This window comes from Sciurus vulgaris (assembly GCF_902686455.1).
Source record: "Sciurus vulgaris genome assembly, chromosome: 2".
NCBI classification, from domain to species: Eukaryota; Metazoa; Chordata; class Mammalia; order Rodentia; family Sciuridae; genus Sciurus; species Sciurus vulgaris.
Window position 1 is genome coordinate 186,080,597 of NC_136462.1, and position 26,560 is coordinate 186,107,156.

Genomic DNA, 26,560 nt, shown 5'->3' on the forward strand with positions numbered 1-26,560 from the left:
TCTCACCTCCCTCAATACCCTTTGCACCCCCACTCCCAGCCCGTGTCACCCCCAAGGAGGCTCAGAATGAGCGCAGGGACGAACCCTCCCGGGCCCTTTGTTCCCAAGCGGCCCCCGCCCAGTGGGCGACGCTCTGTGTGTCCTCGCGGCTGCTGGCCGAGCGAATGTGTGCCGTGTGTGCCTGTGTTTCTGAAGGTCTGCGAGTATTCGTGTGTCGGAGGGAGGAAGAGGTTGGGGCTCCAAGAGTTGTGTTCAGGCCCAACTCTTAACCTCAGGGGACCTTTGTTGGGCCAAGATGGGCTGTAACCCTCCTAGCGGGTGCAGTGGCGGAGTCCTAAGATACAACTCCACGGGCTTTGCCGCTCCCTGTGCTTACCCCACCCCCAAACGCTCACGACGGAGGTAACCGAGAAAGAATCGGCCCAAAGGCCCTGAATCCCTTCGCCCAGTCAGATGCACGGAAACCTGAGCGCTCTGAGGTTCGGGGCCGAGGCCAGCACCGGACGGTGCTCTGGGTGTCTCTTGGCTGCTAGGGAACGGGCCCTGTTTTTGTTTGAACGTTTTGTAACGATTAAGCAGATCCCGGCGTGTGCCGGCCGCTCAGAGGCTCAAACAGGCATAAAGTGCGACCCCAAGTGGCCACAGTGCGCAAAGGCGCCCGAACTGCCCGGTCCGTTGCCGGAAGGCTTGGACGGCGCCTGGACCCAGCCAGGTCTCCCTACGTGGGCCAACCCAAGACAGCCCAGAAAGCAGGCTGTGACTGGACCGAAGACTAGGACAAGTTCTCCTACAGCCACGCACAGGTCCTCTGGTCCCATCTTCGGACTTAACCGCAAGTCCTGGTCGCCCCTGCTGAAATTCCTTGCCCCCGCCTTCGGGGGTGCCAGTAGGCTGCTTCCCGCGCGGAAAGGTCCTGGACAAGGGAGGTCCACCGGCGGCAAGTGGAAACGCCACAGCGAGGGTGCCCAGGACAGTCCGGTGAGAACCCTCCCTGGAGCGCAGACGGGGAAACTGGAATGCAGCACACTGGGCATTCAGACAGAGCTCTTAGGCGCCGCGCACACTTTCTACCCCTGGCCAGGGTGGCCAGAAATAAGAGATTGTCCAGAGACCCCGACCCCAACATCGAACGCGGATAAATCGCGAATTCGCTGGACGCGGAGACCCGACCCGCCTCCGGCGTGGCGTTCTCTCCAGCTTTGGGCACGCAGCGAAAAGCGGAAGAGTGCTCTGGGTGAGTGTGTCCCCGGCGGCTATCTGCACCTGACCAACACGACTGACGCCGCGCATAGGGGTCCACTGGGCCACACCAATGCGAACGAGACCAGACTTAAGTCAACTGTTAGAAAGTGAAATATTAGCCTCCAAATAATCTGAAACTCCTCGATCTCTTGCCTTCGGGGAGGCTGGGTTAGGGTGTTGTCGTAGTCGGCAATTTTGAATAAAATGAACGTATTTTAACTAAAACTTGAAATAAAAGGTTTAGATCAGTAACTGTAATACTGAGAATATCTGTCTTCAACCCTCTTTGAGAAGCGTGGTTACCAAACGATTTGGTCGCCTGGGGAGAGAGCCTGGCTCGGTCTGCAGCGCTGCTCCTACCCAAAGCTGGGTGTTGGGAACACGCACTCGCCTGTAAGGGTCCGGATCGCGTTCGCATGCTGTGGGCGCAGGCTTGGACCTCAGCTTAGTGGAAACGTTTTGAGACCACTCTCAACCATCCGTCTCGCGTCTGTGCAGACTGTGGCTTCGGCCTCAGGCGACCTGAGCGGGACAAGCGCACCGGGCTCTCTTAGTACGCACTGAACTCGACCTGGCAGCTCCTTCCATCCGAGTCGCAAGAAACCCTAAGCGTCTAGAGTGCGCCCGACGCCGTGGCCCTAGTCGGTGCACACCAAAAAGGGCAGGCGGCGCCGTGCCCCACCCCCATGTGTCCTGGCAGGTCTGCCAGACCCTCGCCAAGGAGAACTGAGACCTGAGTTTCAAGAGTGTGGTCCATTGAGGCCCTGGGGATCACTGTGGCCCCAGCCCTGCAGTTCCAAACCTCCAGCACGCGTTCTGCCACCGTTTTAGGGTCTCTAGGACTCTGGCTTTGTCTGGGCAGGTTCGCTCCTCTTTGTCCCAGTGCCTGTCTCTGTTGCCGTCACTCCCTTCCCCCCGGGCTTTGACTGCGATATCCATGCCGGTTCCTAGGCTCACCTCTCCCCAAAATCCGTTTCTCTGCAGCTATCCCAGCGTAGCCACTCCCTCCTCTCCCCATCCCCCAGTCACTCCACACCGCGACACACACCTCCCCAAAGTGTTGGCAATTACCCCACCCCTGCCTGGCGGCAGGCAAGTGACAGAGACCCGGAGGCTGCCCTGGAGCAAAGGCCATTGCAGGGCATCCAACCCACTTCTTGGCCAGTCGGGTACCCCACTCCCGCTGCGCTCTGCCTGAAGGGTCTCAGAGCCCGGGCCCTATGGCCTCTCACTCCCGGCTGCCACTTCGGGCTCTGAATCCACGTGCTGGACTCCCCATCCTAGGAATACTGCAGGACGCGGAGGACGGCACCCTATACCTGAAAGACTGGTGGGGTCGCGGAGTGCTGTATACCCCTTAACTGGGGGTCCACCGCACTAAAGAAACCCATCAGGTCGGAGGAGAAGCAGTGGAAAGAAAGCCAAGAGCCAGAGCCGTGCAGAGTTCTGAGCCTCTTGGAAACCCTAGGATTAGCAGCAGCCAGAACCCTTCCACTGAGCAGCTGCTCTCTGGCCGCCAAAACTCCAATTTGAGGAGTGTCACCCCAAACCGGCCTTCTCTCCTTAACCTCTTCAGGTCGGGCCAGATTCTCCACCTTGGGATTCTTTAACAACAGACCATAATGGAGAAGCCCCTGCAGGACCTGCGGGCACTCGGGATGGTGGATGTGGGAAGAAGTTATTCCCTAAGGGATGGAGGAGCCCGCTGCCAGCTGCTGGGTCTGAGGTTCGCTGCGATGCCTCTACCTGCCCCTGTTCAGCTAGCAGGATAACTAGTGAGGCCGGGCCACGCGCCCTCCCGTGCGCTTCCAGACTGGAGCGCCGCTCTCCGCATCGGCTTTCAACCCGAAGGTGCGAGGTTGACCCGCGGTTTCCCGGAGGGTTACAGGTGTTTGGTGAGCGAATAGGAGTACTCTGCACCCAGGGGGTGAGGTTGAAGGTGCATGGAGAGGGGGGAGGGGATATGCGTTCGGTAGGGAGCCAGCAGCACTTGAGAGCTGGAAACTCGCAGTCTCAGAGGCCCGATGGTTTGCAAGGTGGTACCAAGCAGAGGTCGGTGATCCCAAGGGCCCCCAGGAGCATTCTGTGTTTTCATCATCCACAGGTAGTGTCACTATTCTTTTCCAAGGAGACTCCGGAGACCTGTGACTTCCAAAAAGAAAGAGGTTTCTCTGCCTTTCCTCTTCCTCTTTCTCAAAGGTAGCTGCCACTTCCACTTCCCTCTGCCCCACACAAGTCATCAGATTTCAACCCAGTACTTGCTCTTGAGGTTGTGTCCTGGTAACCTTTAGACAGCTGAAGGTTCAGCAGGTCCCAGGAGGAAACGTGTTACATTGACCCTGAAGATCCCTTTCCCTGGCTGCCACCCCAGGACCTCCTCCAGGAACCTGCCCACCCCACCCACACACAGAGAGTGGGAATTTATTCTTAAAGCCATACACCTGTTGCTTTTTACTAAGTTTTAATGTGACTACTGGGCAGTTTTAGGTCACACGTGTGGCCCGCCTTCTGTTTCTATTGGACAGTACTGGGCAGCGCTGCCTCCAATGTAGAGGGGATATTCCATTACATTCACTCCTATTCATACAGGGATCTCCAAGGCCTTATATTATTCAATTTGTCATTCAATTCTCACAGCTCCAAAAGGTAGCAACGATTATTGTCCCTATTTTACAGAGATAGGCAGGCAGACAGGTAGATATACAGCAGAGTCCGAAGAGCTTTATGCCTGTCAGCTCCCTCAGTTCTTACTGCTGCCCTCGGTGATTGGCAGGATTATCCCCATCTTGCACAAAGACCAAAGTTATCAGAGGTTAAGTGGTTTACTTAAAGTTATGCCCCAGTGATGAGCTGGAACATCTCCTCAGGTCACTGCAGAACCTCTGCCAAATACCAAGTCCCTGCTGAGAACTCAGTTCTAAGGGTGGTGTTTACTGTGCCTTCCTGTGGACAGCCACAATCGCCCTTGGGCTCTTTCTCTTTCCCTTTCCTCTCCCCTGACTGTGTGCAGGTACAGAGAAACCAAGGTAGGGGAATAAGTTAAAGGAGAGAAATTTAGCCAAGTCCTCCCACCCTGTCCCTTACCATTGGCCTCAGACTGATCTTAGATCTTGGCTACAATCCTTGGAGCTGTCTTTAGCCTTGATCCTTAGTCCTGCCTCTGGCCAGTTAGATCTTCAGCATCAACTTTTCTGTCTCTCACCTATTAGAGGAGAGGGAGAGAAAGAAGAAAGAGAAAGGGAGGAAGAGGAGGAAGAGGAGTCCATTCAGTGCTGATACGAAGCTGACTGCCTCTCAAAACCACAGTTCAGTGAGGGATTTTCAGTTCCTTTCCCCACCAGCAGACAGATACTCACCATCCCAAGGTCAGTGTTAGAAATTCTGAAACTTTATCATGGCACCCAGGGCTAAGGATCCGACCTGCCACAGCCCGACCCTCACCCTCTGCCTCTCCCTGCACCACAGGGTTGCTCTAGCTCTTCATCAGGTGCTTCACCCTCATCCAGACTGCCCTCATCTGTTGTTTAGATGACAGCAAAGGGTTTGGCTCTGGGTTCTCTGCTGCCGTCCAGGGTAGTAGAGCCAGTTTTCATGTTATGTTAACCTATGGATCTGATCATTCTCCCTACTACCCTCTTACCTGGCTTAAATACAAATTCCTTTGACACTTGAAAAAGAACCAAGCTCCCTAATATAGCCTTCAGGTCCTGAATGATCTTCGCCTGCCAGGTTTCTCCCCTCATAACATCTTAGGCATGCACACTTCTTTAAGTTGTCCTGGAGTGTTCTGCCACAGGGACTTTGTGCATGTCACCCCTAGAATGAGTCAATTTCTTGTCTCTGAAAGACTTAGGAGAGATAGGATATGAAACTTTCCAAGCTACAGAAGGAGTTGGATGTTCCTGAGCAGGGGTATGGGAAAAAGAGCCTACTAGCAAGGATAAAAGTCCTTGTTATTCTAGGGAAATCACACATACAAGGCTCATACTTCTATCCCTTCCTTTTCCCATTTGGGATCAGGGTGACCTCAGGTTTGGGAAAGACCTTAGGAGAAAAACACAGGGAAGTTCAAGGAAAGCGGTTGGGCCAGCTAGTACAAATGTTTTTCGCTTGAGAAAATGTATTCAAACACAGATTCCTTACCCACAGTCTGATTTTACAGGTCTGAATAGAGTTGAGGATTTTGCATTTTAATAAGTTCCCTAAGTAATTCTGCTGCATGAAACACACTTTGAGAAACTAGAAGGAACGTGAACGTGAGCTCCTGGAGGAGGTCTCTGTCACCCAGTAGCCAATGCAAGGCCACACCAGGAGGAATTCAATTACAGCTGTGGAATGAGTGAAGTTAGCAGGTGGGTACACCCTGAGGCCCTGGCTGCGCTCTCTCAGCCCCCTCAGGGCTCCCCTGCTTCCCTCCAGTGCCCTCTGCTGCCTTACTGGCAATCATTCCTGAACCAAGCCTCATTCGGTCCCCCCAGATGAAGAAGGACTGCTGAGTGGAATCCAGATGATCTGGGCCCTCCCACCCCTCTGGCTTTCTGACTTCCTCCTCCCTCCTCTGAGTGCTCTGCAGGACCCAGGGTTCCAGCTTCCCACCCCACGCTCATCACAGCTTGGGGACTGAAGTTCTAGGTACCAAGAGGTGGGTAGCACCCTCCCACTGCATCAGGACCTGCTGCCCGGGGTTGCTGGAGAGGACGCTGTGGTGGGGCTATGCTAAAGCCCAGGCTCAGGTCCGTTGGGAGCTGCTGTGGACACTCAATGTCTCAATGTCTTTTTTCCCTTTCTTCTTTGTAAAATGAAATATACAAGACACACAAGATCACTTTCTCAATGTAAAAATCGCAACAGTGTAGTTTTAACATCTATGTCTAGAGCTACAGTTTGCTTTTTATTTTTACTCAGCAACTTCTGTGTCAATACATCCAGGTCTACTTCTTTCATTTTAACTAATGCATAGCATCCCACCCCATGGATTCCCTGCAGATTTTTTTTTTTTTTTTTATCCAGACCCAGAGTGATGGACTTTCAAGCCATTTTCTAATCTTCACTATTACAAACATACTGCAACCAACAGTTTTTTTTTACATGCTCCTGTTGTCAGATGCCAGCATTCCTTCACAAAGCTATGGAAGACTTTGGATTGAAAGAAATACATATTACCAATGTTAATATTATCAAATTAATATCTGAAAAGATTGCACCTATTTAACGTTCCATCAGAAAGCTATGAGGGTAATCTGTTTCCCCACATCCACACCCACAATGTTTTATCAAGGTTTTTTTTTTTTTTTTTTTTTTTTTTTTTTTTTTTTTTTTTTTTGTCAATTCTATAAGAGATAAGGCTTGGGGAAGGACGTGGCTTCTTTTCTCCGCCACCAGAAACTGCAGACCTTTCCACTGTCGCTGGAAAGGTGGTGCGAAGGCAACGCATCCACACAGCTGGCGGATCTCAAGACAATGGTCCCTGGAGGAAAGTGGGTGTGGCAGGGGAGGCAGCAGTGAGGAGAGGGTACTTGACCAGCTTTAAAGGCTGAGCAGAAATTTATCAAATACAAAGGCCTGGAGACTGGTGGCAGGGCCCGTTCAAGCAAAGTCGCTGTGCAAAGGCACCGCCCTGGGCATCTGGGGGACTGCTACAGAGATGCCGAAGACAGACCTGGAGGCTTCCGTGGGACTCCAAACTTGAGGGGCCTTGAATGCGACACCAAAGAGCCAGACCTCTGTCCTGAGGACTGGGAGATGAACTCCACGTGGGCAAGCATGTTTTTTGGTATCCTGGCAAGCACATAGTAGGTGATCAATAAATACTTATGGAAAGGAAAAGGAAACTCTCCAAGGTATTTAAGCAACATGCTGAATTCTCTTTCATGTTCCCATACCAGAAACAGGGAGCCAGGCTCCATTCTGGAGAGAACACGCAGACAAGCAGAGTTCAGGAATCCTTTCCTGGGTTTCAGCCCCCATCCAGCCTTGTGCCAGGTCCCTTTCACCTCTGCCTGTTAGAGATTGCTTTTGGTTTCTGTGTTGACAACCCCTGTTTCTGTGTTTGGAGCGGCTGTTCAGTGCCATTTCCTGATTTAATATCAGCGCCAGCACAGAGCAAGGATGCACAGTTAGCAGTTTTTGCTCCAAGTATTTTTCAAGTTCCCTTTTGATGTAAGGGTTGGGTTTGCAGCTTCCCTGATCTTGCCGAGCAGGGAGGGAGAGATTGGGGGAAGGAGCTGGGAGGGGGCAGGGAGGAAAGGAGGAAAGACCCTGAGCAGATTCATCCAGCCCAGTGCAGCTGAGAGGCTCCCTGCTTTCTTGACAGGGGATGGCAGAGGGCTCAGAAAGACAAGGGGGCAGGCTGAAGGGTCTGCTGGCACGGGGTGACCTCTGAAGCAAAGTTGCTGCCACCCTCACGTGTGAGTATGAAGATGTACACATGTCTCTGTGCATATGCCTCTGTCACAAAAGCAAAGGGCTCAAAAGGCTGAAATAAGCTGACGTGATGTAATTCAAAACGTTGAAAAATGAAAATAAAATTGGTCCAAAGAAAAACTTAAGATAGATACAGGTCCCAGTGCCACTCAGTTTGGTTTTGGCTTGGTTTTGAGCATCTGCTATGCCTAAGCACTTCTGCAAGGCGGAGGGCTAAGAACTCCTCTCCTGATGAGGACGGCCCCTCTTCCTCCTCCTCCTCCTCCTCCTCCTCCTCCTCCTCCTCCTCCTCCTCCTCCTCCTCCTTCTCCTTCTTTCTCCACTGTGGTCAGCTCAGCAAAAGATGCATGGGCTGTACACATGGGACATACACATGAACTCAAGGACAGGACACAGGGAGACACTGGCACTTCTTTCCTAGCGTCACAGAAACTCCTGCCTGCCAATCCGTAAGCATCTGTGTGACCTGCTACTGGGCCTCACTTCTACCTCTGTGACAACCCGCTCATGAGACTCTTCCCGGGAGATCCTCTGTGTCATTTTGCTGAGAAGCAAAAGTCAAAATGGGATGAGATGCACAGGAGGCTTACTGGGGAAACACCTCGGAAGGATCAAGGAGGAAGAAAGGAAAGGCAGCAGGAAGAACCTTCGGAACACAACGCCACCTCATACCTGCGAACAGAGAGCGGGAAGGAGGGAGGATTTGGAAAGAAGCTTCGAGGGCAGCTCTGCTCTAGGGAAGTTGCAACCAGGCTCGTGGGGCCTCTCTGGGCCAAATTGCTGCTGGGACTCCCACATCTCACGGAAACGAGCCAGCTCCAACACCAGCCTCCAACCGCTGCACTCAGTCAGTGGCCAGAAGCAGCTAGAAGGAAGAGCGGCCTCAGCACACACACTGGTGAAGCCAGAAGAGCGGCAGCCAGGGCTGCTCTCTGCAGCAGCTTCCCCTGGAGGAGACCTGAGCAGAGTGTCCCCGTGGCCAGCCAACACAGACCTCCCCAGTAGTGAAATTAGCCTCGGCAGGCCCCTCCCTGAGAGTTTTCTACCTGGGAGGGACGGGCATCATGTCCCTGGACCCTCCACAAGAACCTTGTGAGCTCAGTACTGTTCTCCTCAAACCCCCCACCCCATTTCAGAGGCAATGGGGCTGAGGCTCAAATGAATTAAATCATTTGCCACAGGCCACTGCTACCAAGTGACAGAGAGCAGATTCAAAGGCTGCTTGACTCCAGCCATTTCTCTAGACTGCTTGGGCCAGGAGACCAGGCAGGAGAGTGTAGGAGGCATGTTTCTCTCTGTGCACCCATCTCTCCTCCTTCTCAGCCCTGGGATATGTGAACCAGGCACCCCCAACAAGGGCTCCCACAGTCTCTTCGGAACCAGTGTCAGCACATTCAAGGTGCTGGTCAGCTCTGAGGAGGCCCGGAGTGCTGCCCTGAGGTAGGCACTATCCAGCGGCTTTCTTCTAGAGACACAATCTTTCTTTGTGTCACCTCCTCTGGGAAGACCCCGCTGGCTGCCCCGCACATCCATATACCTTATACAGACTACTGTGATACCAAATGTACACCAAACACAGCCTCTTTAGGGTCTAAGTCTTGTCAGGACTCTTGAGACCCACGACATGGAGACCTGGCACCGGAGGAATGGCAGAGTACGGACAGAATGCTGGTCTGGGGCATCAAGAAGACACCCTGGAGGACATGTGGCCCTTGGGGAGAAAAACCTGGTCTTTGACTTTTACAAGTGTAGCCTGCACTCCCTGGCCTGGCCACCAGGGGCCACATCAGACCCCAGGCAGTGTAAACCCAGAGCCAGTCTCCAGCCGGTCGGGCCCTCCTAACCGACCCCAGCTTCTCTGCAGGGCCAGGCTTGTACCTCGATCCCCAGACCCTCCGCATCTGCTCAGCTGCCAGTGGCCCAGTGGGTAGCCCAGCCAAGGAGGAGAGTTATTTTTATTTATTTCTTCTTAATCATGAACTTAATTTAGCTGCTAATCAGGTTACCATGGTGACTTGCACTGGATTTATAGCAGTTTCCTAAAGTGCTTTTTTCTCACTCTTTGGGTAAATGAATAAAATTTGGGTGATGCGCAAAGCACATGAATATTGCATGTCCTAGAGAAAGGTCAGATGCATCTGCTTTATGTTTGCCTTTCGTCCTGCCTGGTGTGCTTAAGAAAGAGCCGTGACTCTGGGCAGACCCCAGCTACCTCTCTTCTGCACTCCCTCTAAAACCTTCAATGGATCCCTATTGCCAACCAGAAAAGGTCCAAGATTTCTGCCTTGAGTTCAAGGCCTAGCCTCACCTCCCTAATGCTTTACCTTCCAGTTCCCCTGTGCTGTTCCCTGCATGGTTATCTGTGCCTCTGTGCCCTTGTTCATGCCGTGCCCTAGGCCTGGAAAGCCCTTCTCAGATAGGACAGATGTCCTCAGTCCTCACAGACCTCTAGAGTTAATTCCTTGACTCTCTGTCCTGGGAGTGACACTGTCCTTGGAGTCACCCCCATCCCAAGGTGTTATTCAAACACCTCTGGGCATTCTTCCTGGCCCTACTACCCTCTGGTGGGGGTAGAGGGGTCTGTGCTGGCCAGCCCGGGAGAGAAGGGCAGGGAGGCCGAGAAGAGGGGAAATGAGGAGTCAGCATTTTGACAGCCTTCTGAATTTCACCCCGTGTTCCATCCAGGTGGTTGAGGGAAAGGGGGACTTAGTTAATCTCCCCCTCTCTCCTTACTGCAGGCTCAACAGCTCTCCTGCTTTGGACCAGCTGGAAGCCCCTCACCCTCTCCACCCCGCCCCCATGGGCTCCCAGAAGGGACTGTGTCTCCATGTTGGAGACCACAACTCCCAGGATTTCCCTGAGGACCTGGGGGCCGGCTGCCAATCAGTCCTGGGATCAGCCACAGTCCATTAGTGAATGCCCAGGGCTTGAGGCGCCAATGGAGCCCCCAGACGTCGGCGCCAGATCCTGCCCAGGGAACCCAAAGCCACCTTCAATTATTGTCTTGGCCTTTGTAATCAAATGAGCTGGACCAGGGACCAAGGGCTGGTTCACTAGATTCAGAGACCCCTCCAGCTGCCAGCCCCAGGCACCCTGAGCTCATCAAGCACCCCACGGGTCAGGATATAGGTATAGACCCCACAGGAGACCATAACTGAACCTCCCAGGTCACAATGGGAACATCCTAGTCCATTTATAGGAGCCTGCACGGTCACTGAGGCTGTGTGAGTGCATTGAGTTACCTCCCCTTCTGAGCCTCTCTCCTCTCCTCTAGAACACAGGGCTGTAGTCCGGGGAGATACACTGACGTGGATAATCATGGACTTACTTTTTCTTCAGCTCTTTCCAAACTTGGAGTCTGAAGAACCAGATTCAAACCCTGATTCTACACCTTTATTTGATTTTATTTCAACTTTGGGACCTGGGGACAGGAAAGAAGATTTCTCGGGTGGGGAGGGTGAGGTTAGTCAGGCCCAGATATCCATAATAGTGACCAGAAAGGAATGTCTCTACTGTGCCAGGCAAGGACCAAATGACTGAAGCAACTTCAGTGGGTATGGGACTCTAGTGCTAGCTCAGTGGCAAACTTACTGTGTGATCTTGGACAAGTCACTTAACCTCTCTAGGATTCAGAAGAGTTTTTGTAGGGTGGTAAAATCCCACGGAAATGAAGATGAGACCTATGTTTTCTAGACTCCCCTCCACCTTGCCAGATCATCAGCTCTGGCTCACAGACCAGTAGTGGGCAGAGACGGCTTTGTGGAAGCTGGAGTCAGGCACAGTCGCCCCCTCCGGCCACCAGGGGCTCCTTACTCCACCAGGAGTGCACCTTCTGGTGGGACTAACAAGATACCTGTTCCCTGTGATGACTTAACAAGCATCCAGCAGGGAGGAAGACAGGGGACACCTCTTGGACTTGATGTTCGCCACACAGCACTGTGTTAAGAGGACAGGCTCTGGGTCTGACTCCCTGGGTTCAAATCTCAGCTCTTTTCTTTACTGGCTGTGTGACCTTGGCCAAGTTACCTACCCTGTCTGTGTCTCCTTTCCCTCATATGTCTAATTGGACAGTAGCATATGCCTCATTGGGTGGTTGGGAGGATTGAGTAACTACACACTAAGCACTTAGTGTTGTGTGTTAATGATTATGCACCGAACGTTTCTCAAGCTACTATCGTTATGCCATCTTATGCTCGAGGGAACTCAAAGGCAGAGAGATTAAAACCTCTCACCTGGGCCTGGTGCTCTAAATCGGTGCATTTGCCATCAGCCCTGCTGCTCCACTTCGGCTCAATATGATCAATGTTCTCAACCGACTTGTTTTGCAAAACAAGTTTATGTAGCAATAGAAATAGAGATAGGAGTAGGAGTTAATTAAGGGCAGGGCGAGCCACGGATCGATCTTCACATCGTTAGAGGAGAGACGACTAGACATTAGGACGCGATTCAACAAGGGGAACACAACACTGTCTGCTAGGGCTTCTGGCCAGCAGTGGAACACAACGCTGGTGGGGACTCTGGGTCTGGCTGCCAGCTTCCAGGAAGCACAGGGGACGGAGGAACACAGCAAGCAGCACCAGGTGGCTTCAGCACAGCCGCAAGGTGGAACCAACTGCAGGACACAAGACCCAGAGTCACCCAGAAGTAGACGGCACCTCAAGCAGAGAAATAAAGGGCAGTTTTAAAGGGAGGCATAGGGGGATGTTAGGAAGAAACCGAAGAGGTGTCAATCAAAGTGTTGATGGTCTGATGCAAACTGGGAAAATGTAGAAACACATTTTTTGAGACAATCAGGAATATTTGAATATCAACCAAACATTAGGTATTAAAGAAACAGTCTTCTTTATTTTGTTAGATGTGATAATGATACTGTGATTATGTTAAAAGAAATTTAAAATCCTCATCTATTAGCAATAACTCCCCAAATACTTATGTACACAATGAAATGATGTCTGGAATTTGCTTTCAATATTTCAACAAAGGGAAGGAGGTCAAGCATACCTGAAGGAGTACCATAATTCTCCCTTCTTATGTTTGAAATTTTTCATAATTAAAAATTTTAAAAACACAGAGAAGCAGAGGAGAAAGGCAGACCACTAAGTAGGAAGAGTTACAAACACAGATTTCAGACATGTTGGTGGTGACTAAGGTTTGGCCTCATGGAAAGAGATCTGAGAAGTCTCCTCAGCCCCTCAGACATCCAAGAGGCAGCTTGTCCCTCACCCATTCTAAGGTCACCCAAGAGAAAGAAAATGTACTCATTCACTTACTCACTCTCTAATCCATCCATCCTCCCACTCATCCATCTATCCATCCATCCACTTATCCATCCATCCATCCATCCATTCACTTATCCATCCATCCATCCATCCATCCATCCATCCACCCACTTATCCATCCATCCATCCATCCATCCATCTATCCTTCTACTTGTCCATCCATTTGTTCAGTTGATACACATACCGTTGAGAGTCTACAATGTGCCAAACACCGAAACAGGCACTGGTAACACACAAAGGTGACCGTCCTATCCTCACGGCACCAATAGTTGGGTAGAGAGGGGAGTGATGTAGTTGGCGAATCTGTCATTACACAAATATATATTCACAAACCATGAAGAATCTAAGGAAAGAAGATTATGCACCATCGAGGTGTTTAACATGGGTGGCCTGACAGTCTGGGCTGAGGGATGGTTGGAGAAGTTTCCTATATAACACTGAAGCTGAGACTTGAATAGTGAGAAGGGGTCAGCCATGTGAAGAGCTCAAGGAAGGGCATTCAGGTGGAGAGAACAGTAAGAGCAAATGTCCTGGGGCAGCGAGAAGCCCAGGATCTTCAGGAATGTTCGGTAAAGGGATACAGCTAGAACTGAGTAAGGGAGCAAGAAGACCTCAGACTAGAGGATATCTGGGACTACTAACCACTGCTCTTGAGTCAAGAGAATCTTCTCTTCCATAAATAGAACATATCATGTAGAGACAGAGGCTCGGGGCTGCTGACAAATGCCTCTGGCAAGGTACCAAGGCAGGTATTGGAAAAGTTTGTGTACATGCTATCTACAGAAGATGCTCTACTTCCTAATAGAATTTTAATTTGGGAACAGGGTGGAGAGGAAGAGTGAGAGGCTGCCCCGTGGCAGAGAAGAAGCCACTAAAAGGGAACCAACCACTGGAATCGCTGAGTAAGTCATACTCCCTGTTAAGGATTTTAAAACCAATGGGAAAAAGCAGGCCAGGCTCTGCTCAGGCCCCACCTCCCACAACCAGCCTTAGTCAGGGGAAGGTTGTCCTAGCCAACTATGGGGACAGTTGCCTGGTGATTTATGGCCCTGAGACAAAGGCTCCCAAGGAAAGGGCCTGTGAAACGTGGACATGTTGTCGGAACAATTAGAGCCCATCCATCTACTTGAATCAGCATGGTCTCTGGAAGATGGGCCAAGGACAGGGTTGGTGTGGGCTGCACACCAGCCCTTCGGGTGTGGCTTTACACATGGTGAATGAGCACAAAAGACCTGAAGTGCCAGGTATAAGCCCCACTTATCAGATACGGAAAATGAAGGTTGGAAACATGACTTGCTCTGGGCCAACAGGAAGGGGATTCAGAGTCAGGTCTGAGTTTCAAGGATTTTCGCTTCTGTGGCATATCTTACGGTAGCTGTCTGAGGGGACTGGTTCCTTGGGGCCACCGGGCTTTCCCTCCACTTTTCCAAGATTGGGATGTTGATGCCCACAAGGTGATGGGGAGGGAAGGTGGTGGCTTCCAGCTCTCAATTTACTCTGAAAAAACCAACCTGGTACATCCAAAGCCAACAGCAGGCTCCTTGCCTGCAGAACCAATGCGTGTTTCCCCTACAGAGACCTGGAAGGAGTCAGAGGTGACAGGTCCCTGCCTCTAAACCCCGTGTAGCGTTCTGGGCCCTTATGGAAGATGCGTGTAAGGAGGCAGCCCACAGAACTCATGCTCATCCCTGGGAGCTGATCCCGGCTCCTTGACTTCAGGAGCACCCAGTCTGACTCAGCTCTGTGATCCCCGCAGAGTCTGGCCAGAGAAACACACAAATGCTTGCTGAATTAAAAAAAAAAAAAAAAAAAAAAAAAAGACCTTTGGCACTGGAGATGTTGCAACAAACTCAACTTGAGAAGGAAAATAGAATGGCTTAATAAAATGAATATATTTGGAAATGCTTAAGGGATAATGTTCATTATAAAAAGCAGACTACAAAACCATATAGCAAGAAAAAAAGAAGTATGAACTTAATCGTGTAAAACCACGTGGATGGATCTGTGCATGGCAAAAGTTCCAGACAAAAATGCAAACCAAAATATTAACAGTCAAATCACTGTGCAGTTGGCTTATGTGTGATTTTATTTGCTCTTTGAATATTTTTCCTCCACAAGGTATTACCATAGCATGTATAGCATGTATAATTTTCCAACTAATAGGGAAAGGTTATTACTTTAAAAAAAAAACAACAACAACACAGTTTTAAATAGTAAAGTTTAGAAACTGCCTACTTCTCTGAACTCAGAGCTGGCTTCTGGGTGCCAATCACAGGTCTGGCATGCAGTAAAGGGAGCGCTCTTCGTTCCCCAGATCCCAGGGTCTGCAGAATCCACACCATGGCACCAGGAGCTGCCGGTTTGCCACCCAGGGACTCAGGGTGAAAAGCGCAGATGCCCAGTCTAACAGTCATCTGCCAAATCCTTGGTATCACCAAGTACATTTCCATGACTCTTCTCACCATAGCAAGTCAGTAAATCAAAGCGCATCTTGCACGCAAGGTGGGCCCTTTCTGGTAAAACACAAAAAAACTTAATCTTTGGTCCAGAGGCAGTAGATTGCGGCGGCAAGTCAGCAGCCAAAACCATTAATCTTTGCCGCGTTCCCCAACTGGCCCGAGTAGTAAAGAAGATAATACCCCAGCAGAATCAGTGACCCACTACAAATTGGTCCTGAAAGGTCCACCAGCATAAATAGACTTTTGCTGATCCAACACTTGTTAGGAACCCCAACAAAGAGACTATTGGCTCATCTGATGAGCCGCTTGCAATGGGCCCTTGCAATGGCTGGTGATGGATGACCACCCTCCCTTGGAGGGGAAGATGCAGCTCCTGGTATGGGGCCCTTTCTCATCTTAAATTTGTCCTCAATAAATCACAGGTGCAGAGAAGCCGGCATCAGTTTCATTACACCTACATGCTCCAGTATCAATCACGCCACCATGGCGGCCTGTCTGGGCGCAGTTCATTTCAAGTGGCTTTTTCTGTCCTGATTCTGTTTCCACTGCGATGCATGCCTCCCAGGCAATGGGGCCCAGAGGGCAGGAGGAAAGCGAAGGCCTGTACTCCCCAGGCCTCAGCACCTGTTTCTCCTCCTTCTCCATTAACTCTCCCCCAAGCGGGAGTCAGTGCAAACTCAGCACCCCGTGCCTGTGCTGATGACTGAAGCCTTAGCACCCAAAAACTTGTTTTCAGATAAGAGCTCTGACATTTGCCTACTCGGAGCAAGTCACTACTTTGCCAAGACTCAGTTTCTACATCTGGAAAATGGGCTACCTGTGCAGGTTAAACCCAGTAATAGGCATAAAGAGCCTAGCACAGTGCAAGATATGAAGCAGATGCTCAATGGAGGCCAGTTCCAGTCCCTGCACCTTCCTAGATTTGGGTGCTGACTGAAGAGAAAGCCCAGCAGGCATGGCTGGCTCCTCTTCTTTATCGTCTGGCACCCAGGCCCATGAGAAAATGGAGAAACACTGTGCTGTTCCTCTTCCCCATGCCCACCTGCCTGGACCATCCCTGGTGTCAGCAAAGGTGTGTCAATTACAGCACAGAATTTACGAGGATGCTGCCACGGCGCGTTTTTTGTCTTGTTCCTTTCATTGCAGGCAGTTAAGGTACACTTAAAACCAAGGACACCAACGAGCTCTCAGACCTCTTCTTAATGCACATAATCAGATACTTTAATGTCATTAAATACACATACAAGGCTCATCATAAAGACTGTGAACTTCTTTTATAAAAGAATCGTAAACGGTTTCTTCTAGGCAGCCCCTAAGCCCGTCTTCCCACAGCCGGCAGAAGCAGGACCCACATGCCACTTCAGTCCAGCCATGGGCCTCCTACGGAGGGCACAGCCCAGCTGCCTCTGTGTGGGATGGAGTGCTCAGGGCCCAGGGGCAGCCCTGCAAATCATTAACCAAACAAACAGGACTATGAGAAAGAGAGAGGAGAGAGAAAAGGACCCTGCCCCGAGCCACTCAGTAATGTCAGACTGAACGAGCTTTTCAAAAAGATGCTTCCATTCACTTTAAACCTACAAGAGAGCCAGACAGGACCATTTATTTGCTGAAGAACCAGGGAGGAGGTGGAAAGGGAAGGCGGAGAAGAAGAAGGAGGGAGACAGGTAAAGCAGAGACAGAGAAGAGGAGAGAGAAAAGGTTGAGAGAGCAGATAGAGAGGAGGTAGAAAGGGGAACAGACAGGCTTTACCCCAAGGCAACGCGGTAATGCATGTTGGCTCAGAATCTGGAGCCAGATCCCACAGAGCTACCTGTATATGCAGTACATCCCAAAGAGCAGACGCAGTAGCAATGACGATGCTGGTGTACTGAGCACCCACGAGGTGTCCACTCTGTTGGTCTAAGTCCTTCCAAGCACATCCTCATTTAATGTTCCCAACAAGCCTGTGAAAATGCCCACTGCATCTCATCAGTTCTACCACATACACTTGCCTCGGACGACTGTTTTCACATCTCTGAAATGGAGATGCCTCTTGCATCACTGTGGACCAGCAGCAAGCAGTCCCCATTTCATGGTCGTATCTGGGAACACACATCAAAACTTGCAGCGGCTTCAAATCCCAAGGACGACAGAGAGTGGTTTTAAAGAAATGCTAACCACACTAAGTCCAGCAATTGGACAGAAGGTGAGAGGGTGCTGAAAAACGTGGACATGGACAACACTAGCTCCTGTAGGTTTTAGGAAGGTCTTAAGCAAATTATTTCCCTTAGGTTTCCCTTATTGTGTGTGTACAAAGGCCTTGTGACAAAAATCTCTGTCTAAAAAAATCAGAGTTCTTTCCATTATTATAAAACTGAAATTCTCAGTGAGAAGAAAGGATTGTACCATAATTTCATTTGTGATATTTTCTTAGTGTTTTGTGAAATAATGGTGCGAAATACAAGCACTGCAAGTCCGGTCTTACAGATGAGCAAGTTGAGGCACATCAATTCACTACTCAAAGCCACACGGGAAGTCAAAACCCCAAGTCTTTCCAATTCCAGAGCTTCTGTTCTCAGCCTCTGCCATTCTCCTCTGACATCTCTGGAGCCAGATCACCCTAGGTTCCAGTTCCAACTTTGCTACCCAGGAGGGTGACTTCTAGTCCCAGACAGCAGAGATGCTAACAAAACTTGCATCTCAAAGTTATGGGTAAAGGAAATCTGTAGGTGAAAAAGTTCAATTTGGGGCCAGGTCCCAAGAAGACACCCAGGGTGTGAGGGTCAAGTGAGGGTCTGCGCACAGGTTCACGGCCCATCTGAGGAGCGCCCTCTTGGCCTCTGTGAAGACCTGGTTGGCAGCAGGAGCTCAGGTCCAGCACTAGAACCATCATCCACAGAAGATGCTTTCAGCCCTGTCAGGACAGACCAGCCCATACACACTTCCCAGTGCCTGCTGGATGCGCAGCTGCCTTCCTAGTAACAAACCAGCAGCCCCTGTCACCATAATCGCCCCTGCTCCCATCAGCTGAGTGCCCACTCTGTGCGCTCAACTATGCCAGCAGTGTTACAGGCCTGGACACATATTGAGTCCCCAGGACAACCCCAGGAGTGGGCATGTTACAGATGAAGGGACGGCCTGAGAGGAATACAGCACTGTCATTAGGTGTCCAGAGAACAAACACACCCCATATTTTAGGTTAATTTGGTGTTCTGGGAGGTCTGCTGATTCATCCCCATTAGGTCCAAGATTTAAGTTAAGTTGACTTCTATAAAAGTAATAAAAGATGTCTTCTTCCTCCCCACGCTACTGTAGAAAATGTGGGAAATATTAACAATAAAAGGACATGGATGTGCATAATCCCATCACACTCAGAACATTCCCTGTTACGGGTTGGATGTGGTTTCCACGTGTCTCCCAAAGGCTCGTGCGCTGGAAGCTTGGTCCTCCACATGGTGATAATGAGATGGTATTTTTAAGAGGAAGAGTCTAGTAGGAGAGCTTTAGGTCAATTGGGGACATGCCCTTGGATGGGACCATGGAACCTCAGCCTCTATGGCTTCCTGGTGATGTGATCTCTTCCTTCCACATGCCATCATGCTACTGTGATGCCACTGTCCATCAGGTCCTTAATCATATTTGAGCCCTTGAATCCACAGAACTGTGAGCTAAATAAACCTCTTTTCCTTATAAAGTTAGTCTGTCTCCAGTGTTTTGTTGTAGTAACAAAAAACGAACTAATACACCCTTTGTTTACACATTTTGTTTCCTTCCATTCTTCTTTCAACCCACATTTGGCACAGTTAATGTATATGCATTTGGCCTGACTTTCTTCACTTAGCATAAGCATTTCCCCACATTATTAGAAACTCTTTGACAGCTTTGTTTTTATTGTTACCAACATCATTAAATGGGTGGGCTATAATACACTTAACCACTCCCCTAAATACAGGACATTTAGCTGTTTCCAGTAACATTGGAGATTTGTGTGAATAAAGTTTTGCTTACATTTTTATTTCCTTGAGATAAATTATTTATAGTAGTATTACTGAGAAAAATGACTCATAGATTTTTAAGACTGTTGATAGTTATTGTCAAACAGCAATTTATATTTAAGATTGTGACTCAGTGGGAGAGCACTTGCCTCACACACTGAGTTTGAGTCTCAGCACCACATATAAATGAATGAATAAAAATAAAGGTCCATTGACAACTGAAAAAAAAATTCTTTAAATACCTGTTTCGACTCATCCTCGCCAACACTGAATACTAACATTTTAAAATTCTCTACCAATTTGATAAGTGAATCTTTGTTTTAAATTAACATACCTCCATTACTAGTAAACATGAACTCTTTTTTTCCAGTCTTATTATATGACTTTATCTGAGAATTTGTGGGATGACAGAAGCAGAGTTAAGAGTCCCTGCTAATCAAGACACCTTGTTCTGAATCCTGGCTTCTCATATTATTTGTGTGATCTTGGGGCGATTATTTAACTTCTCATCATCTTTTAATAGGGATGAGACAGTAACACCTACCGTATAGGGTCTTTGTAAAGAATATGAGAGAAGCTTATGTAAATGACATCAGTTTATAGTAAATGCAATAAATATTAGCTGCTTGAATTTTTTATTTTGTAAATTCTTTTTCATATGCTTTCCTCATTTTCCTGTTGGGAGTTTAATAGCTTTATGATCAATTTGAAAGAGCCCTTTGTATGAAAGACATTAGCACTTTGTCACATTTGATGTGAGTATTTTTAAATTGACCTTTAAAGCTACATGCTTCCTGCCTTGATGGTCTCTGAGAAATTATTTAGTGGCATCGACATCTGGTGAACCCGCGGGGAGGAGCTATGTTTATGAGGTAAAGAGTCAGAAAATGGGAGGGATTTTAACCTCCCAGGATGCACCCAGAATACATGGTATCCATCCCAACGTTGCAATTCTCATAGATGAGGTAGAGGCAGAGTTTATTGCACTCACAAAAAGAACCCCCCTCGGCTGTGTCGCCACGGCTCAACCGGCTGATGCCTATGCATGGCACGTGGCAAGTCACATTGGAGAAGGAAGTGATGGAGCCTTCCGGGACCCACTCTCTCAGTTCTGAAGCTGGCCTTGGGTGCCCGAGGAGACTTTTCCGGGATCTCCATTTGTGCATCGCTACTTCTGTATACTTGGTGCTTTTCCGTCAACAAGGGTTCCAGGGAGTGAGAAAGCTTCTGTTTTTGTTTTCATTTTTTATGTCTATTAAAAATAAACATGCTGAGAAGCTGCCTTTTAGTCTCTTTATCAAGCCCCAAATGACGCGTAGCCCTTGTCAGATCAGGGTTGATGAAAGCAACCAGCGCAATTTGCAAGGCATTGGGGAGAGAACTTGGCGCGGGGCAGGTTTCCCCCCACTGATCAAAATGGGTTTTAACCAAGTGATGGGCAGTCAGAAGCCGCCTCGACTCGACTAAGGCGAGCAGGCAGGCAGGGTGCCCTCCCAGCCCACCCGCCTGGGCGCGGCCCACAGGACACCCGGCAGGATCTTCTCTGAAAATCGAGAAGCCCATCTCTCTCGGGGTTGGCACAAAACCAGGCACATTTTCATGTGAGTCAATTTAATCAATACTTTTCTTGCTTTGGAAACTCAGGGCATTTGGAGAGAGCACAGCCACGCTACCCAGTAAAGCAGCTTTAAATTCTAATGAGCTTCTCTGCACTAATTAGTGACTTTGCAAACTGGAAGCTTTCTTTGTTAGAAAACACACCCTTGCCTGGGAGGGACGCAAAATGCCAGCTTTTCCTTTCCCCCACGTATCTCCCTTCCTCTTTTATCACCAAGTCGGAATGGGAAGGACTCTGTCCCTCTCACCCTGCTAGGATTAACAGATTTTTTTATTATTTTCTTTATTATTGTCTTTAAGTGACTAGTGTTGCATTTTGCCTTGTTAAAAAAAAAAAAAAAAATCAAGAGAGTGCGGGAGATTAATTTCTCCTAAATTCTGTCACCGCCCGGTAGGACGCAGAGCTCTGGAAGAGCCTGGACAGCATGCCCCCTCCTGTCCCCTCCCGCCCCCTCCCACTTCACGGTGAGGTTTGGTAATTTGCAAATTGAGCAGCTGTCATTATTTTCCACGGAGCCAGCCAGGTCTCCACTCCTTGCTAGGAGAACGTGGCCCAATCATTTGTCGCCAAAACGCACAGATTCTAGAGCACTTGAGAATTCTTAGCCATAAAGCTGATTACTAACAGGAGTGGTTATAAAGAAAAATCTTTTTAATCTGGGAAGGAGGGGAGGGGAAGACAAAGGGCAGACAGAAAAGGATGCGCAGAGCTCGCTGCAAACGGAAGCTTCTCGTGAATCAGAACTGGAACTTGAAGAGACCCGCAGAATCTCTCCCCCTCTCTTTCCCACCCGGTTGTCAGTGCTGTCTGTCTGGGTCTCCCTGTCACTCACTCCATCTCTACCCCTCTCTCCTTTCTGAGTACTTGATGAAGATACTCTGCCTGGAAAAAATTGCACTCGGACCCCCGAGTCCCACTTAAAAGTCTCTGGGACTGATCGAGATAAATCCCATCAGGCTTTTGTTTCCACTCAAAGTGCCCCCATCATTTATTAGACGAATTAAAGTATCAATTTCTGTTTAAACATTAACAGGGTGATGCCAAATATTAGTCAGTTCCTAATAATTTTGAGGGATTAAAAAGATAATAAAAGTAATAGTCCATTACATTACCTACTTCAGCAAGATTGTAATGAATGTAATAAATTCTGGATCAGGGTTATAACAACTTCCATCTATTTAAAATGAATTTGTAGGGTTACTTTCATTAACTATGTATATGGGGAAAATGATCTGACATATTACTTTAAAAGAGCTGTAAAACCGATTAGGAGAAAATATGCTTTCCAGACAGGGATGCCGGCCACAGGGGACAACGGCATCCCTGGGAACCCGGGAAGGAGACACAGAGAAGCCCGGTCGTATCCTTGCGCTGCCTGCTGTTGTTCTGCGAAAATGGTGACAGCATCAGCGCCAGCAGACCAGTTTGAGGGGACCTGCCTTTCCCCTTCCACCTCTTTTACATTTTTCTCCCCAGGTATATTCCTACTAATGAAGCGAGCCTCGCTCTGGGAACTTCTGCAAGGAAATCAAGCCCAAGCCTGCGGCCCAGCCTGGCCTTTGGGGCCCCGGGGGAAAGTCGCCGTATTAAAGGGGCCCATGCCCTCATTGCTAGAGGAGACAAGGGAGCGAGCACTTGACTGCACCACAGAAATTACTGCTGTACCTCGAATGCCCGCTTCATTTATCAATTTCATAGCAGAAAAACCCATATGACTGCCTTGTTCAGTCGCACGCTAAATCTAGTCACAGAAAGCTCCCCACCGCCAGTCAAGTGTGTTACGCGCGGGCCTGGGTAAAGTAACTTGAAATACCACTAATGATTTATACTTAATTGAACCTCTAAGTGATTAAAGTGGCAGTAATGAATGAAGAACACCCTCCTCATTCCCTGGCCCGCTCGGCCCGGCCTCTCTAGGCGGAGCGGGCCATGCCTGGGGAAGTCAGCCAGGACCGCCGGCTGAAGCCATCTCTCTGCTCCCCCAAGCCGCCCATCTGGGTCCTGGCTAAATTGCTCTCGCTTGCAGTAAATGACTCCATAAGCACCGAATCAGACCATTGATCCTTTTTATTAGATTACCCAATTGGAAGGTTAATGCATTTGCATTTGGCAAACGGAGTCGGTCAGCCCGAATCCCACGCGGGGATGGGTGTTTAAATGGACACAAGGATAGCGGCTCTGTCAACATATTGATTTGTTGGCAGCAGAAATCAGATCTGATTCCCTCCTACTTCTATCGCCCCCCCCCCAAAAAAAAGCAGCCTAGAAACTGCACTTCCAGGGCTGTGTCTTCCTCCAAAGGAGGCCAAAATTGGTGTCTGCCCCCACCCCCACTTTGTTCTGGAAGGAAGAAGAAGAATCCCACAAAGATTTTTCAGTTGACTGGGGCAGGGACAAAGGTGGACAGTTCTCGGACTGGGAACCTTGCTGCCTTCTCTAAATGAAGGAAAGTCAGGACTTATATCAGTGACAAGGACAGACAATTCAGAAACTAAACATTCTTTTCTGACAGTCATAGTGTTGGGTCCCAGCAAACATTCGAAACATGGTTTCTACACCTGATGTGAATTCATTCGTAGATTTACTATGTGCATGAACCAAATGCTAAGTGGTTACCTTTGTTAGGTAATTTCTATTCAGGAAATTCACAAGTTGGGAGAACATTTTGTTAACCTAAAATGGGTTTACATTGAAGAATATAGCCATGGTTTGGGGGGCAGTTAGAAGTTAGAGAAATCACCCCCAAAAACCATGTTTTAAAGATGGGGAAACTGAGGCTCGGGGAAAGAACAGAACTTACCAGAAGCCCTCCAACAAGTCCACAGAAAATCTCCCCAGTCTTCTGCCTTCCAGATCAGCTTGATGTTTCAAGCTCAGGTGAAAAGTCAGTACTCCCATGCAGAGGTGGCTTTGAGGCTGTGACAGTAAAGAAATAGTCTTTTTATACAAATGTTCTAAGACACAAGCCATATTTCATATTCAGCTGCATAAACCAGGTCCTTGTCTAAGTTGTTCTGTGGCGTAAGATTTGTTCGTAGTAAACACTGTTTACAGGGTGGATTTGTTCAGCGTCTGCCTCTGAGGACAAGGAGCTGGTTTCTTCATTTCAATTTGGTCCCATCTTTTTGCTGTTCAACCTCCAACAGTGGCCAGGAGGTTGGGGAACAGCCCGACATATGAAGTCAGAAATTGAGGGTTCAATTCCCAGCTCAGTCACTCGGGGGCTGTTATCTTTTTTGCACCTCGGCGTCTTCAATTGTAATAAATCCTTCCTGGATTGTTTTGCAATTAAATGGAATAATATGTGTGAAAATAACCAGCAAGAATGTGGTCCTTATCCATGTAAGGTTTCTTTTTTTTTTTTCACCCCAGAGATTGAACTCAGGGGTACTCGACCACTGAGCCACATCCCCAGCCTTATTTTGTATTTTTTTAGAGACAGGGTCTCACTGAGTTGCTTAGCATCCTGCTTCAGCCTCCCAAGCCACTGGGATGACAGGCATGTACCACTGCCCCCGGCCCATGTAAGGCTTCTTATCCACAAATTCTCTTCCTCTCAGTTTCTTGGGAAAAGGGTGATCCACCCACCTTAGCCTTTCAGGCAATAACTGACCAGAGCCACTGAGTCCAGGAGATTCACACCCCACCGTGAAGGAGGCCACTTCCTTACCCAGTTTTCTCCTACTTTGCAAGAAAGGCTCCAAGCCTTGCATCATCTCTCGCCTCCCTCCTTTGCCTCTCCCTCAAATTTCCTATCAGACCCTGCTGGAGTGTCAGAGAGGCCTAAGAGGCCATGGGGATAGAGATTATGCAATTTATTTAACAACAATCTATGCACTAACATTTTTAGAGTACTTTGCACTTTAAGTCCTTTTTTTTTTTTTCTTTTTTTACATGTGTTGAACCTCATTTAATTCTTCCAACCATCCTATAAAGTACAAATTGTTATACCCACTTTACAGAAGCAGAAACTGAGGCTGGCAGAGACCAAGTGACTGTCCAAAGTAACAGAGCAGGGAAGGGGCCATGCTAGGGTTTAAGACCCCAGGACCTGTGTTCTGTTCCTCTGCTCCCTCCCGGAAGTCACAGTATCTTTGTGTCAGGGGACACATCAGAGTTCAGCAGGGCCCCTGGGCTCTCCTTCCCCTTTTAGCCTGCTAGTCCATTGGGCCAACAGCCTGGGCAGGCAAGGGTTGGGAAGGTGTCCATCTGCGGGGAAGCAGAGGATCAGCAGTGAGGAGGAGAAACCACTGAGAGAGGAACAGGTGACCTTCAGGAATCATTGAAAAAGTGCTGAGACAGCAAGCTGCGGTGTGACAGTGGCCCCGAGGCCCACAGGAGGGACATCTATCTGATTGGGAGTGTGATGTGGGCAGATTATTCCTAGAGATAGTCGCAGCCAGGTTGTCTGGGAAAAAGAAAGCGGAGAGGCCCCCGCTGGAGTAGGCTGAAGCCCCCGCGCCGGAGCTCAGCACCCAGCAAGCTCTCGTCCTGAGCAGGCCAAGTGTCCGATCCTCGCAGGCCAGTCACCGCGGCCTCTGGTCTAGGGAGGACACACACACAATACCCGGGGTAGGGAAGGCACGTGTCCTGGAAAACGTCTCCTGAACATGCATAGACTTGAACAGACTCTGTCTCCCTCTGGGCCTGCACTTGTCTGCAGGTGCACGTGTGTGTGTGTGTGTGTGTGTGTGTGTGTGTGTGTGTGTGTGAGCGCGTGCACACGCGCGTGTGTGTATGTTGCCTGCGACAGTGTCTCTGTGTCTCTCTGGGAGTAGGTGGGGGTGGGCATGTGACGGTATGTCTACACACAGGTGAAGGGCTTATGCCTCTGCGAGGGGTTTTACGCCCACAACTCAGCTGAAATGAGGGAAGCTAGGGCAGCAATTGGTCCTGTCACTAGGAATGGAGGGAGAGCCAGCTCTGTCATGAAGTCAGGGAGGGTTGCCTGGGAGAGGGGACACTTACTAAACAGGGCCTTCTTCCTGAGACTCTGACGGTGGGAAGTCTCTCACCAACCAATCTGAGTTGGTCTGTCATTCCAGAGCAGTCTAAGATGGGCCAGTGTGCGGAACAAGGACAGTGAGCCGGCCTGCACCCCAGAAATCCCATAAAGTCTTGTGCTCACATAAAAACAAAGCAACCAGGATACCCCACCCCTCCCCAGCCACTGCCAACTCTTGGAGATGGGGCTCTTGAGTACCTTCCAGTGGGTATTTCCCTGCCCAGACTGACCTGGCTTTTCATGCACAGTCCAGGACAGAGTTAGGCATTGCCCCTATGACCAGGGCTGGCGTGAGGAGCGGAACTCAGCTTGGTAGCTCTGGCCTAGATGTTGGTTGCTAGAATCCCTCTTCTAGTACCACCTCTCATGGTTGAATGATTTGGGACAAGCCTTTGCAGCAGCTTGAACCTCAGTTTCCTCATCTGTCAGATGGGATGATTATCTCCCTCATACCTCAGTTAATGCATGTGGAGACCGAAGTGCTGATCCTTGGTAGGTGTGCAGCCTTAAGCAAATCATTATGCCTGCTGAAGTCCAGTTTGCCCACCTGTAAAACAGAG

At 49.3% G+C, this 26,560-nt stretch overlaps 1 long non-coding RNA gene across 5 annotated transcripts in view; it reads right to left on the bottom strand.

Annotated features, from left to right (window-relative positions):
• LOC306653866 overlaps positions 1–26,560 on the bottom strand; it is an 85,147-nt gene that overhangs the window by 54,351 nt on the left and 4,236 nt on the right. For 4 of the 5 annotated variants that reach the window (XR_013761805.1, XR_013761806.1, XR_013761807.1 and 1 more), the window contains exons 2-3: positions 26,231–26,547; positions 23,796–23,911 (exon numbers count right to left, since the gene is read on the bottom strand). This is a non-coding gene — a long non-coding RNA (uncharacterized lncRNA). The remainder of the gene's footprint in view (positions 1–23,795; positions 23,912–26,230; positions 26,548–26,560) is intronic. The other variant, XR_013761804.1, reaches the window with a different exon arrangement.